The following is a 14575-nucleotide window of genomic DNA, read 5'->3' as shown; positions in this document are numbered from 1 at the left end:
CCCCTTTCAGTGAAATTCCGCAGTGGAATTTTCCTGCCCAGCTGGCGATGGAAGTCCGCACGGATCAGCTGAATGCATTGGCTGGTCTCCGAGGAATCTCTCCCATCTTTTGTGTGTGTGTGTGTGTGTGTGTGTGTGTGTGTGTGTCAGAGATTTAAGAACCGGCTCGGAAAGGTGAATCGGAACGCGGCCAAACTGCCCCAATGAATCTGTTATTTATTCAGTCACAGCGTGTCAAGGCGGCAGAGCTAATTTGAATTAAAAGTGGTTTTCCCAGTGCCAGGAAGAGTTATAGATCGCTGTCTTTGCAGAGTGATAGACAGTGTTTTAGAGAAGGGCTGGGGGGGGGGCGGCGGAATCATTCACAGACTGTGGCTGCACCTCTTTTGTTGACAGATGCAACACAGCAATGTTTGAAAGAAATTGAATATGATTGAGTATTTCATACGCTGAGTTTAATTTATATCAAGGATCTCTCAATTTGATGTGTAGGTGTTTGTGTGTGGGGTGAAGTACCAAATATTGAGCATCCATTTATTTAGTATATTTATGCTTATTTGATAAAGATCAACGTTCAGATGTAACTGATTCAACTGTCATCTTTAATACAAATATGTATATTTCATTAGAATTCCTTAATAATTAGAATAACATTTGTCAAAAAATGATCAAACATTTCATCTATTCTTTGCTGAGTGATTGTTTAAGTGAGGAAATGCAAAGAAAGAGCTGCACAGCCACTGAATTCTTTGTGACGGGCATTTACAGTTGTTATGTTGGCCAATGTGGCCGCCAATTTGCACACAGCAAGATCCCACAAACAACAAATGAGATAAATGACCAGATAATTTATCTCTGGTGGCGATTGAGGGGAGAATCCCGGACAGGAGAGCAGCACAGCTCCCTGCTGTTCTTCACAGGCGATGTTTTGCATCCACTTTTTAAAATTAACTATTTTATTTATCCCTCAATCAATATCACTGTCAGGGATAGAGAGAGGCGCTGAAATTCGATAAGGCCTGTTACCGCCGAAAAGCGGCGGCCACGTGGCGGTGTCGAATGGCCGCTGCTCGCGAAATTCTCCTCGGTGGTTTTTCCAGCGGCCCCCACGTCCGCCTCGTTGCTGCCAAACCCTCCTAAGTGCATCAACAAAGCGCGCGCCGCCGATGTCCCGCCCCGCAAACAAAATTCACCACAGAAAATCTTCCGGCCTCCGCTCGGTGCCCCCCTACAGTTTTTTCTGTCGGTGCACTGTGTTTGCAGTGTGTGTAAAATGGCGGTGCGGCCACCATTAAAGGGGAGGGCGCACTGTCATGGCCGTCATCTTATTTTTTTTTAATCGGCCGACTGCCAGGTTGGCCCGACAATTATGCCCCTGGGTTTGGTTGGGCCGCCAGCAGGCAGCCTGGCACCCCTCTTAGGAGTTGACTTATGAAGATAGGTTGAGTAGGTTGGGCCTATACACATTGGAGTTCAGAAGAATGAAAGGTGATCTTATCGAAACATATAAGATAATGAGGGGGCTGGACAAGGTGAATGCAGAGAGGATATTTCCACTCATAGGGGAAACTAAAACTAAGGAACATGTGGCGCAATATTGGTCACCTTACCGCCCACTGCTGCCCACTGCTGCTGACTGCTGCCGAGTTTTGCTTCCGGTTTCCTCTCTCTCCCAGCTTCCACTTGGGCTGGAGCGGACGGGAGGGGAGTACCACTGGGAACCGCCCGCTGATGTCATCTGGCGGCCAAGTAGCATAAGTGGCCTCCCGCCCACCGAGATGCCGGCTTGGTCAGGGCGGGAATCAGCGGGAGTCGGCGCCATCAGGGAGAAGGATCGCTGCGTGGAGGCTGGTCTAACCCCAATGATATGAATAGACTGATAATACTGGCGCTAATGTAGGAAACGCAGCAGCCAATTGGCGCACAGCACAAAGAGCAATGCGATAATGGCATGATCATTTGTTTGTATGTGTTGATTGAGGGATAATTATTGGCTCAGGACACCTGGGAAAGCTCATCTACTCTTCTTCAAATAGGTTGGCGAATATCGTAAAACATTTTTTTACAGCGACCTACGATGGAGTCCCCTGAAGGTGTTCCGGTGATTTTTTTTTGTGTTGTTTTTACTTTTCAGTTCTTCCGCCCTCTCTGGGCCTGACTCCATCCTTAGCGGCACTTGGGCGGCAAGCTTCTTTGCTGCCAAGATTGAGCGGTCCCACCTGCTGCCGACCAGATTGACAGTGTAAGCCATCGATTTACTGCCGGGCGGTACTGCCACCTCTTTCAAGCAAAGTACCACCCGGTCTCTCGGCAGTCATCGGAGGTCCTTTGGGCGGTAAATGGGCGGGTCTTGCAACTCATGAAAACCGGAGCCCAAAACTGTACACAGTACTCCAGGTGTGGCCTCATCAATAACCTGTACAGTTGTAGCAGGACTTCCCAGCTTTTATACTCTATTCCCCTTGCAATAAAGGCCAATATTCCATAAGCCTTCTTTTTCCCCTGCTTTGTTATACAATAATAGTGCATCAAAATGACAGTTCAAGCGATGTGATAATAAAATCCAGTGTATGAGTTATACCACCATGTGGTTATATCCTCCAAATTCCAATGACCAACTTCCACACCACTGTTAGCTGCAATGCATGTCTGTATTCGTGTCCAAGTGTGTGCGTACCTTATTTAACTTGTACACACTCGTGACTGCGTGCATGCTTGTATATATATTTGGAAAATAGAATGAAGAAAGAAAGACTTGCATTTATATAGCACCTTTCATGCCCACCGGACGTCTCAAAGCACTTTACAGCCAGTTAAGAATCTTTCTGAACACTCTCCAGTCTGATGAAGGGTCATCGACCCGAAATGTTAACTCTGTTTTTCTCTCCACAGATGCTGCCTGACCCGCTGAAATTTCCAGCATTTTCTGTTTTTATATGAGTACTTTTATGTGTAGTAATGTGAGAAACATGGCAACCAACTTGCACAAAGCAAGCTCCCACAAACAGGAGTGTGATAATGACCATATAATCTGTTTTATTGTTATGTTGATTGAGGGATAAATATTGGCCAGGACACCGGGGATAACTCCCCTGCTCTTCTTCGAAATAGTGCCATGGGATCTTTTACGTCCACCTGAGAGGGCAGACGGGGCCTCGGTTTAACGTCTCATCCGAAAGGCGCCACCTCTGACAGTGCAGCACTCTCTCAGCACTGCTCTGAGAGTGTCAGCCTAGATTTATGTGCTCAAGTTTTTGGAGTAGGACTTGAACCCACAACCTTCTGACTCAGAGGCAAGACTACTACCCACTGATTCACAACTGATGCATGTGCGTATATAGATGCATGACTGAGCATATACGCACATGTGATTGCATGCATGTTTATACACACGCGTGTATAGATATGTGTGAGTGTCTAGGTGTGTATATACATGGTAATTGCATTTACATAGGATATCATATCATCATCATAGGCAGTCCCTCAAAGCGAGGATGACTTACTTCGACACCAAAAAGGGATGCGCTCACAGGTGTTTCAATGAAGAACCTGATATTCCAGGTCCCGAACTACATTGGAGGATGCCTGTGCGTGGATTTTTTTAACGTGTGGTGGCCATTGCACATCAACCACCATACGGGCTTGACAGAGCTAGGTCTTGGTCCAGTGGAAAGGGTTAACCACGACAACTGGAGACCAGCTTTGCTGCACGGACCGAACACACACACATATCGCAGTGTGGGCTGGCCCATGCTGCCCCTGGGCCCTCGCCTCCTCTGGGCCACAGACTCACGCGTCTCCTGGGCCCCGGTCACTTCCATCTATCACAGAGGATATACATATATGTACCCACACAAATACATGTGTGTATAATATATACATAGGATATACATATAGATTATACACACATGTACTTGTGTGGATACATATACGTAAAAGGTATGCAACGGCAGTAAGAATAGCATGATATAAAACTAGCCACTTTATTTAGATCAGGGCTTTATTTAAATTATCGGTAAGTTGGCCTATAAAAGAACAGAGGAATTATAACACTGGTGTGCAATTTCAAGTTCATTAGAAATTTGAGGCATTATGTTTTCCTGAAGTTCCACAATTCAAGCTGATCAAATAACATTTGAACTGACTTGTGATTGCAGCATCACTGAAGGGCAACTCATTGAAAAAGTACAAGTCTGGGTACATTTTGAACACAATGGGAGCAGCTGTTGAGAATTGCTGTCTGTGTTTGCAGCAGCGCGGGAGCAGCGTGGAGGCGTGAGAACACCAGCGGCAGGTCGACGCCAAAAAAGGAGTGGCGAGCAGCGGCCATGGGAAGCGTGGAGGCGTACCACTTCAGGGAGCAGCACGAGCTGTGACGGCAGCGAACAGTGACGACATCAAAGTCCAGGTCGGTGATTGGAGCGTGGGCTGATACAGCAGGAGCGGCGAGGTCGGGGCGAAGGAGTGGCGAGCGATTGTGGAGGGACATGATCGGAGCCCAGGAGAGGAGTGAGTTCAGGGCCAGGGGCCCAGGGGCCCAGGGGCAGCACGGGCCAGCCCACACTGCGATACGTGTGCGCACTAGGTCCGTGCAACAGAGCAGGTCTCCAGTCGCCTTGCGTAATCCTTGCCACTGGACCAAGACCTAGCTCTGTCAAGCCCGTGTGTGGCTGGTGTGCAACGGTCACCACACGTTAAAAAAATCCACGCACAGACATCTTCCACCCTTCAACATGTAGTTCGGTATCGGGAATATTAGGTCCTTCATTGAAACACCTGTGAAATCATCCTTTTTTGGCGTGGAAGCAAGTCATTCTCGTTTCGAGGGACTGCCTATGATGATGATGATGTATGCACCAGCCGCATGGGTACGCATTTGTGTATTTTCTAATAAATATGAAGCAGTTTTTCCGTTCGAGGGGTTGTCATTATTCATTGCTTGCAAATACAGTTCAAAGGTCAATAAAAGAGTTTAAGTCATTGATACCCCAATTATTTAGGGAGGGTCAGCAATCAGGTCTCCCTCACGCCATGTACATGAGACCTATATTCAAGCTCTACCATGGCGGAGAATATGCAAACTAATTCCTAATACAACAGGATGTAGAATCTAAAGGGGGAGAAATTCGGGCCGTTTGCGCCTGCCCCTAGCGCCCCTGTGAAATTCTACAGGAGTTTAGGGGCAGCGGTAACCTGCAGTGACCCGCGCCAACTGGCAGCTGCGTCGGCGATGACACCGTGCACCGTGACCCACTTTTTCCCTGGATCGAAAATTCAGTAGCGCCCCCGAACCTGCGGCGGGCGATGTCTGTGACAGCTTCATGTGGTGCGCACTGAACTGTGGGCTGCTGGCGGGGCGCAATTTAAAGGAGGAGGTGGCGATTTCAAATTTTTTTAAATGGCCGACTTACGCAGCCTTCATCTGGCTGGATCGCGGTGTCCGTGCCGCGATCATGCAGCCCGGCGCTCTGCTTGTGTGCCAGGTCTGCTGCCACAGCTCCCTGCTCCCCGGTGCTCCATGGATGGCCCCCGTTTCTCCCCTGCAGAGTTGGCAGCGTAGCACCGTGCTCCTCTCATAGAAACATAGAAAACATAAGAAAATAGGTGCAGGAGTAGGCCATTCGGCCCTTTGAGCCTGCACCACCATTCAATATGATCATGACTGATCAGGCAACTTCAGTACCCCACTCCTGCTTTCTCTCCATACCCCTTGATCCCTTTAGCCGTAAGGGTCACATCTAACTCCCTTTTCAATATATCTAACGAAATGGCCTCAACAACTTTCTGTGATAGAGAATTCCACATGCTCACAACTCTTTGAGTGAAGAAGTTTCTCCTCATCTCGGTCCGAAATGGTTTACCCCTTATCCTTAGACTGTGACCCCTGGCTCTGGACTTCCCCAACATCGGGAACATTCTTCCTGAATCTATCCTGTCCAATTCTGTCAGAATTTTATATGTTTCGATGAGATCCCCTCTCATTCTTCTAAACTCCAGTGAATATAAGCCTAGTCAATCCAGTCTTTCTTCATATGTCAGTCCTGCCATCCCGGGAATCAGTCTGGTGAACCTTTGTTGCACTCCCTCAATAGCAAGAATGCCCTTCCTCAGATTAGGAGACCAAAACTATACACAATATTCAAAGTGTGGCCTCACCAAGGCCCTGTACAACTGCAGTAAGACCTCCCTGCTCCTATACTCAAATCCTCTCGCTATGAAGGCCAACATGCCATTTGCCTTCTTCACCGCCTGCTGTACCTGCATGCCAACTTTCAATGACTGATGTACCATGACACCCAAGTCTCGTTGCACCTCCCCTTTTCCTAATCTGTCACCATTCAGATAATATTCTGCCTTCCTATTTTTGCCACCAAAGTGGATAACCTCACATTTATCCACATTATACTGCATTTGCCATGCATTTGCCCACTCACCTAACCTGTCCACGTCACCCTGCAGCCTCTCAGCTTCCTCCTCACAGCTCACACTGCCACCCAGCTTAGTGTCATCTGCAAGATATTACATTCAATTCCTTCGTCTAAATCATTAATGTATATTGTAAATAGCTGGGGTCCCAGCACTGAGCCCTGCGGCAACCCCACTAGTCACTGCCTGCCATTCTGAAAAGGACCCGTTTATTCCTATTCTTTGCTTCCTGTCTCCAACCAGTTCTCTATCCCTTCCGCCCCGCTCGCGCCCCACAGAGCAGGTGGAGCCTGATATTTTGTGCTCCAGGTGCTCTCGGAGGGGGCGTTAAGCCGAATATAGGTCGCGGGGTGGAACTTCCATGCCAGGCGCAGGAACTCTCGCCTCGCGGCTGTTTACCGGCTCCAAACGGGCAGTACGTAATTTCAACCCCGTAGAATCTTACAGCACAGAAGGAGGCTATTCGGCCCATCATGCCTGTAACGGCTCTTTGAAAGAACTCACCAATTAGCCCCCACCACCACCCCTCCAACCCGCATCCCGCTCTATTTTCCTTGAACTATTGCAATTACATTTTAGTGTATTTGCAAGAGCACAGAAAACTCCCATGATCAGATGAAGTATTCGAGTGAAAGTTTTGGAGTTATTGTGGGCTGTGTGATAGTGTTGGTCTGGGGGATTCCTGACAAGCACTTGATTTAAAGACACTCTTTTTGAAAAAAAAAATAACTTGATTAAAATTTATGATTGCCGCATAATTCCCAGCCACTGTAGCTGTCTAATAACAGGCACCTCACTTGCTGCACAATTCAAACTGGCAGCCACATTTAAAGGTCGAAAACTGCACATCATCTGTTTTATTTTAAACAGGAAGGTAATTATTTCCATACATTATATATCTTTGTAATGTGAGAGTATGGCTAAATTAGCTGGCAAGATGATGTAACCAAGCTAACTTTTCCTGTTGAATAATAAATGTGTAGGTCTATTTATATAAATGAGCTGTTTGCTTTCTTCAGGTGGGCTGGTCAACTTTAAAAGTAACAATAATATGTCATGCAAGGGTTGCCTTGAAAAATAGTCAGCGCTGGATAATGAATGTGCAGATCTATTAGTGTGGATTGCTCAGTGAACATACCTCACAGGATAATACAACCTTATGACAGACTTAAATGTTAGCTCATGCTGCAAGATTGCGGTGACCTGCATCTCAAACGGTACAGCAACATCATGGAAAGTGCACTTTAACTTGCATTGGGACCTCCCGACAAGCTGAATCTAGGTTCAATGGAAGCTCATTTTCATAAGCTCCTCATGTGCTTCAAAGAATGCAAGAGTAGGGAAGGAGGTGAACAAAGAAAGCAGCAGTGATTGAAGAAAAGAGGAGGGTGAGAATGCAAAGGGTAGTGAAGGAGCGAGCAAATAAGGCACGAACAAAGGAAGAAAAGACAAGAGAATGAAGAGATTGAAAGGAAAGAATGAAGAAAAGAAAAAGAGAAAATGCAGAAGTAGACAAGGAGTGAATGAGGAAAAGGGAAGGTGGGAAGAGCAGATTGAAGAAAGGGAGGGAGGGAAGGGGGGAATGGAGAAAGGGAAGGAGGGAAGGGCGGAATGGAGAAAGGGAAGGAGGGAAGGGGGAATGAATAAAGGGAAGGAGGGAAGGGGGAATGGAGAAAGGGAGGGAGGGAAGGGGGGAATGGAGAAAGGGAGGGAGGGAAGGGGGAATGGAGAAAGGGAGGGAGGGAAGGGCGGAATGGAGAAAGGGAAGGATGGAAGGGGGGAATGAATAAAGGGAAGGAGGGAAGGGGGAATGGAGAAAGGGAAGGAGGGAAGGGGAGAATAGAGAAAGGGAAGGAGGGAAGGAGAATGAATAAAGGGAAGGAGGGAAGACAAGCAGAGAGAAGGAGAGAATGAAAAAAGGAATAAGAGAATGAAGAAACAGGAAGGTGGAGGAAGACACAGAATGGAAGGGAAGGGAAAAAAGAAAGACTTGCATTTATATAGCGCCTTTCACCATGACCAGACGGCTCAAACGCTCAAATGAAGTACTTTTGAGTGGAGAGAGAGAAAGGATAGGAAGGAAGGAAGGAATGCAGAAAGGGTAAAGTAGAGGAAAAGAGAGAAACAGAAGGACGTATAGGAGTTGATGACCTAATCCAAACCCTTCTTTCAGCACCACAAGAAATGCTGTGACTGCTTTTCAGCAATACATTCAGCACGGATTGCCAGTGGTGAAGGTTCACACACCTCCACTCTCACCTGCGGAATGCTCTACCTGACGGCATTATCACTTGGAACTCGAACCTCATGTACATGGATGTTCAAACATAACTGTAACCATGATCTGCTGAACTAGTGTCCTTGCAGCATACACTTGGCCTTGGAGATGCTCTGGTCTTGCCTGCAGGCACCTAATTTATATAAAATATGATTTCTCGGCCTTTTGGCTAAGATCAAGTGTAGTATCTGTTCTTATCAGTTTAATATCCCCTATGGGGACCAGATATTGAATTGTTTTTTGGAACAGGGAGATGGAACAGGGGCTTGCCCCGTCCACTCCATGCACCGACCTGGTATTGCAGTGCTTCCAGGAATGGTGTAGCTTCTCCTCTCGGCCTTTTGGCTAAGATCAAGTGTAAATAGCGCAAAGTTATCTTTGGCGCTGGAGTTGATGTGACAAGAATTGGCACAAAAAAAAATGTATGATTTTGTTTCCCTCAGGAACCACCGGGGTCCTTATTATAGTTGCCTCCAGCTATACCGAATACACACACACACACGCACACGCACACACTCACACACACACACACACACACACACATTCACACACACACACACACTCACACACACACACACACACTCACACTCACACACTCACATGCACACTCACACACAGACACACTCACACACACACACACACACAGGCACACACACACACACACTTACACACACACAGACACACACACACATACACACTCATGCACACACACACACACACAAACACACACACACTCACACACACACAGACACACATACTCACACACATACACTCACACACACACCCACACACACACTCACACTCACACACACACACCCACACACACACTCACACACACACTCACACACACTCACACATGCACACACACACACACATGCACACACATACACACACTCACACTCACACACACACTCACACACACACACACACTCACACTCACACACACACACTCATGCTCACACTCACACACACTCTCACTCACACTCACACACACACACACTCACACACACACACGCACATACACATGCACACACATGCACGCACACACACAGACGCTAAACACACACAACCACACGCACAAATCAGTCTAAATCTTTTTAAGTCGTGCTCACAAACGTAGGATGTCGGAATTGAAGTGGAACTGTTCATTAGGGGACTTAGACTTACAGTTGAGGCCATAGCTAACATATTCAGCAAGTTCATATCCTTAAGCAAATCTGTAAAACATAAAACGTGCTGTATAGTTGTTGTATGACATTGAAAATAGTCTATTGGAATCTACAAAATTACTAATGAGCGCAAATCAGTTCTAATCAGCAAATGATGTGCGCTGATTAACAATAGAACTAATTTACTACAAAATAATTTGTTATCGCTGAATTGCTTGAGATATGTTTCCTCTTTAATGCAATTTTTGACTTTGTGGATTGTCAAATTTGAGTATTTGCAAAAGCAAAGTCCTGAAATGAATGTCAACCTCACAACCTTGCATTCTAACTTACTGAAAGTGGCACACTTGCACACACGCTCGCACGCATATGCACACTTCGCCTCTAATCAAGTTGTTCCAATACAGCTACAAAACTGGCATCTACCCAACAAAGTGGAGAATTGCCCAGGTATGTCCTGTCCACAAAATGCAGGACAAATCCTATCCAGTGCAATACTGCCCCATCAGTCTACACTCAATCATCAGCAAAGTGATGGAAAGTGTCGTTGACAGTGCTATCAAACGGCAATTATTCACCAATAACCTGCTCAACAATGCTCAGTTTGGGTTCTGCCAGGACCACTCAGCTCCAGACCTCATGACAGCCTTGGTCCAAACATGGAGAGAAGAGCTGAATTCCAAAGGTGAGGTGAGAGTGACTGCCCTTTGACATCAAGACAGTATCAAGGTGGTATCAAGGACCCCTAGTAAAATTGAAGTCAATGGAAATCAGGGGGAATACTTTCCACTGGCTGGAGTCATACTTAGCACAAAGGAGGATGTTTGTGGTGGTTGGAGGTCAATCCTCTCAGCCCCAGGTCATCGCTGCAGGAGTTCTTCACCGAGGGTCTAGTGAGAAGGAGGAACTGAAGGATATCCTTATTAGGCGGGAAATTGTGTTGGGGAAATTGATGGGATTGAAGGCCGACAAATCCACGGGGCCTGATTGTCTGCATCCCAGAGTACTTAAGGAGGTGGCCCTAGAAATAGTGGATGCATTGGTGATCATTTTCCAACAGTCTATTGACGCTGGATCAGTTCCTATGGACTGGAGGGTAGCTAATGTAACACCACTTTTTAAAAAAAGAGCGAGAGAGAAAACGGGAAATTATAGACCAGTTAGCCTGACATCAGTAGTGGGGAAAATGTTGGAATCAATTATTAAGGATGAAATAGCAGCACATTAGGAAAGCAGTGACAGGATCGGTCCAAGTCAGCATGGATTTGTGAAAGGGAAATCATGCTTGACAAATCTTCTGGAATTTTTTGAGGATGTACCTAGTAGAGTGGACAAGGGAGAACCAGTGGACGTGGTGTATTTGGACTTTCAAAAGGCCCTTGACAAGGTCCCACACAATAGATTGGTGTGCAAAATCAAAGCACATGGTATTGGGGGTAATGTACTGGCATGATAGAGAATTGGTTGGCAGACAGGAAGCAGAGAGTCGGGATAAACGGGTCCTTTTTGGAATGGGAGGCAGTGACTAGTGGAGTGCCACAGGGCTCAGTGCTGGGACCCCAGCTCTTTACAATATACATTAATGATTTGGATGCAGGAATTGAGTGTAATATCTCCAAGTTTGCAGATGACACTAAATTGAGTGGCGGATTGAGCTGTGAAGAGGAGGCTAAGAGGCTGCAGGCTGATTTGGACAGGTTAGGTGAGTGGGCAAATGCATGGCAGATGCAGTATAATGTGGATAAATGTGAGGTTATCTACTTTGGTGGCAAAAACACGAAGGCAGAATATTATTTGAATGGTGGCAGATTAGGAAAAGGGGAGGTGCAATGAGACCTAGGTGTCTTGGTTCACCAATCATTGAAAGTTGGCATGCAGGTACAGCAGGCGGTGAAGAAGGCAAATGGCATGTTGGCCTTCATAGCTAGGGGATTTGAGTATAGGAGCAGGGAGGTCTTACTGCAATTGTACAGGGCCTTGGTGAGGCCTCACCTGGAATATTGTGTTCAGTTTTGATCTCCTAACTTGAGGAAGGACATTCTTGCTATTGAGGAAGTGTAGCAAAGGTTCACCAAACTTATTCCAGGGATGGCTGGACTGACATATGAGGAGAGACTGGATCAACTGGGCCTTTATACACTGGAGTTTAGAAGGATGAAAGGGGATCTCATAGAAACGTATAAGATTCTGATGGGACTGGACAGGTTAGATGCGGGAAAAATGTTCCCGATGTTGGGAAAGTCCAGAACCAGGGGACATAGTCTTCGGATAAGGGGTAGGTCATTTAGGACTGAGATGAGGAGAAACTTCTTCACTCAGAGAATTATTAACCTGTGGAATTCCCTGCCGCAGAGAGTTGTTGATGGCAGTTCATTGGATATATTCAAGAAGGAGTTAGATATGGCCCTTACGGCTAAAGGGATCAAGGGGTATGGAGAGAAATTCGGAAAGGGGTACTGAGATGAATGATCAGCCATGATCTTATTGAAAGGTGGTGCAGGCTTGAAGGGCCGAATGGCCTACTCCTGCACCTATATTCTATGTTTCTATGTTTCTTCAGGGCAGTGTCCCAACTATCTTCAGCTGCTTCATCAATGACCTCCCACCATCATAAGGTCAGAAGTGGGGATATTCGCTGATGATTTCCCATCGTGCCTGTGCCGGCTCTTTGAAAGAATCCTACTCCCCCTGCTCTTCCCCATCGCCCTGCAAATGTTTCCTTTGCAAGTATATATCCAATTTCCTTTTGAAAGTTACTATTGAATCTGCTTCCACCGCCCTTTCAGGCAGCACATTCCAGATCACAACAACTCGCTGCGTAAAAATAATTCTGCTCATCTCCCCCTCTGGTTCTTTTGCCAATTATCTTAAATCCATGTCCTCTGGTTACCACATCTGCCAGTGGAAAAAGTTCCTCCCTATTTACTCTATCGAAATTCTGATAATTTTGAGCATCTCCCTTAAATCCCCCCTTAACCTTCTCTGCCTAAATGGAGGAAGTGCATCCAGGAGGGTGCTGAGCACCTCGAGTCTCGTCGCCGAGAGCATGCAGAAATCAAGCGCAGGCAGCGGAAAGAGCGTGTGGCAAACCAGTCCCACCCACCCCTTCCCTCAACGACTATCTGTCCCACCTGTGACAGGGACTGTGGTTCTCGTACTGGACTGTTCAGTCACCTAAGGACTCATGTTAAGAGTGGAAGCAAGTCTTCCTCGTTTCCAAGGGACTGCCTATGATGATGATGAACCTTCTCTGCTCTAAGGAAAGCAACTCCAGCTTCTCCAGCCTCTCCATGTAACTGAAGTCCCTCAACCCTGGCATTACGTTGATGCACTGCCAACGACGCCTTAAAAGAATAGAATTCAACCCGTAGAGTTTCCTTGCTAGCTTTAGCTGTTAGTTTCCATGGATTATTTCTATCACAAGGTAATGTGCAAAATCTCCCCTGAATAGAGTCTCTCTCAAACATTTCAGGCAGTATATACAATGCGTAGAGAGTAACACATTGCAGCACTTAACGTAATAATTCACCGGAATGTCAAACTGCCAACATTTTTATTTCCCTGGAACTGTGAGAAATACTCTTGCCTCAATAAAAAAAAAATCTTTACTTTTCTTTTCCTCCTTATTAAACAAATACATGGTACGTTCCGACAAGGCTGATGTATGTCAATGAGAGTCTTGTGCATACTTGAACACTGACATCTTTGAAGTATTATCCATCCAGACTCTGAGACAGAAATCTTTCAGCTTTAATGGGTGTATAGATATATATATATATATATATATACCTTGGTGCAGAGCTGGGGATTGAGGTTAGTTGATGTTTTTTTTCCCGTTGGCATATTGTAGTGATTACAGAGAGACCCCACCTCTTCTGTGGGATTAGCATCATTCTGAAGTCCAATCTCATTTGGAGCCAGCACTCGAACCAGCTTTCTGAGGAAACTTGATCGTGATGTCTTTAACTTACCTCATACCTCCATATGGAAACACTTTTTGCAGTTCAGAAGAAGGGCTAAATCATATAATGGACACTGAGCTACGAGCGCTTTAGCAAATAATGCACCAACAGAAAATCCATCTTAAGTATCCTGAATGAAGATAAAACAACCCCATACAAGGCAGATGTTTTTGCTGCTCTGTCCAGTCCTTTATAAGTCGATACATCCTGTTAATATTGTACATGTGGTCTGCAGATTTACAATATCCATAAAATATAATCCTCACCCTGAGAATTTCTTGAGTTATCCTGTGCCGGACCTCCTTGCATTGAATGCATGACACCTGGGACTACACCCCCACATTCTGACATTAACTCGCTCAAATTATTATGTGTCACTCTAAAGTTTCCATGAGAATGTTGTGATTATTATAGTTTTTTGCTTGCACACTGGAAATGAATAGTCGTCCATTTTTGTTGTTTTATGTTTAATATCCATTAATATTTAAATAGCACCCTTCGGGTCCTTGGGCGATGACAGGCAGTAATAGGAAAATGACAAGTTTTTGTGGTGCAAGCTAATTCCAAACTGTTCAATGAGGAAAGTCAGCCAGCAACACTTGAGAAACCGGGTCTTCGAGTCCATTGCTCCTGTAATCATTCATGGACACATGTGCATCAGTGCAGCCAATGCCAGCTTAAGCAGTTCTAACAAGTATTTTAACTTAAAGCACCTGATGACACAAAAGGGGCGAAATTCG

General features: G+C 45.9%; 1 pseudogene; it reads left to right on the top strand.

Moving 5' to 3' along the window:
• The first annotated feature begins 8853 nt into the window (after positions 1–8853).
• Positions 8854–9033, top strand: LOC139266506 (U2 spliceosomal RNA; annotated as a pseudogene).
• The last annotated feature ends 5542 nt before the right edge of the window (positions 9034–14575 follow it).

The sequence above is a fragment of the Pristiophorus japonicus genome, chromosome 6, assembly GCF_044704955.1.
Source record: "Pristiophorus japonicus isolate sPriJap1 chromosome 6, sPriJap1.hap1, whole genome shotgun sequence".
Lineage (NCBI taxonomy): Eukaryota > Metazoa > Chordata > Chondrichthyes > Pristiophoridae > Pristiophorus > Pristiophorus japonicus.
Note: the sequence above shows the minus strand (reverse complement) of the source record. Positions and strands in the feature narration are given on the sequence as shown.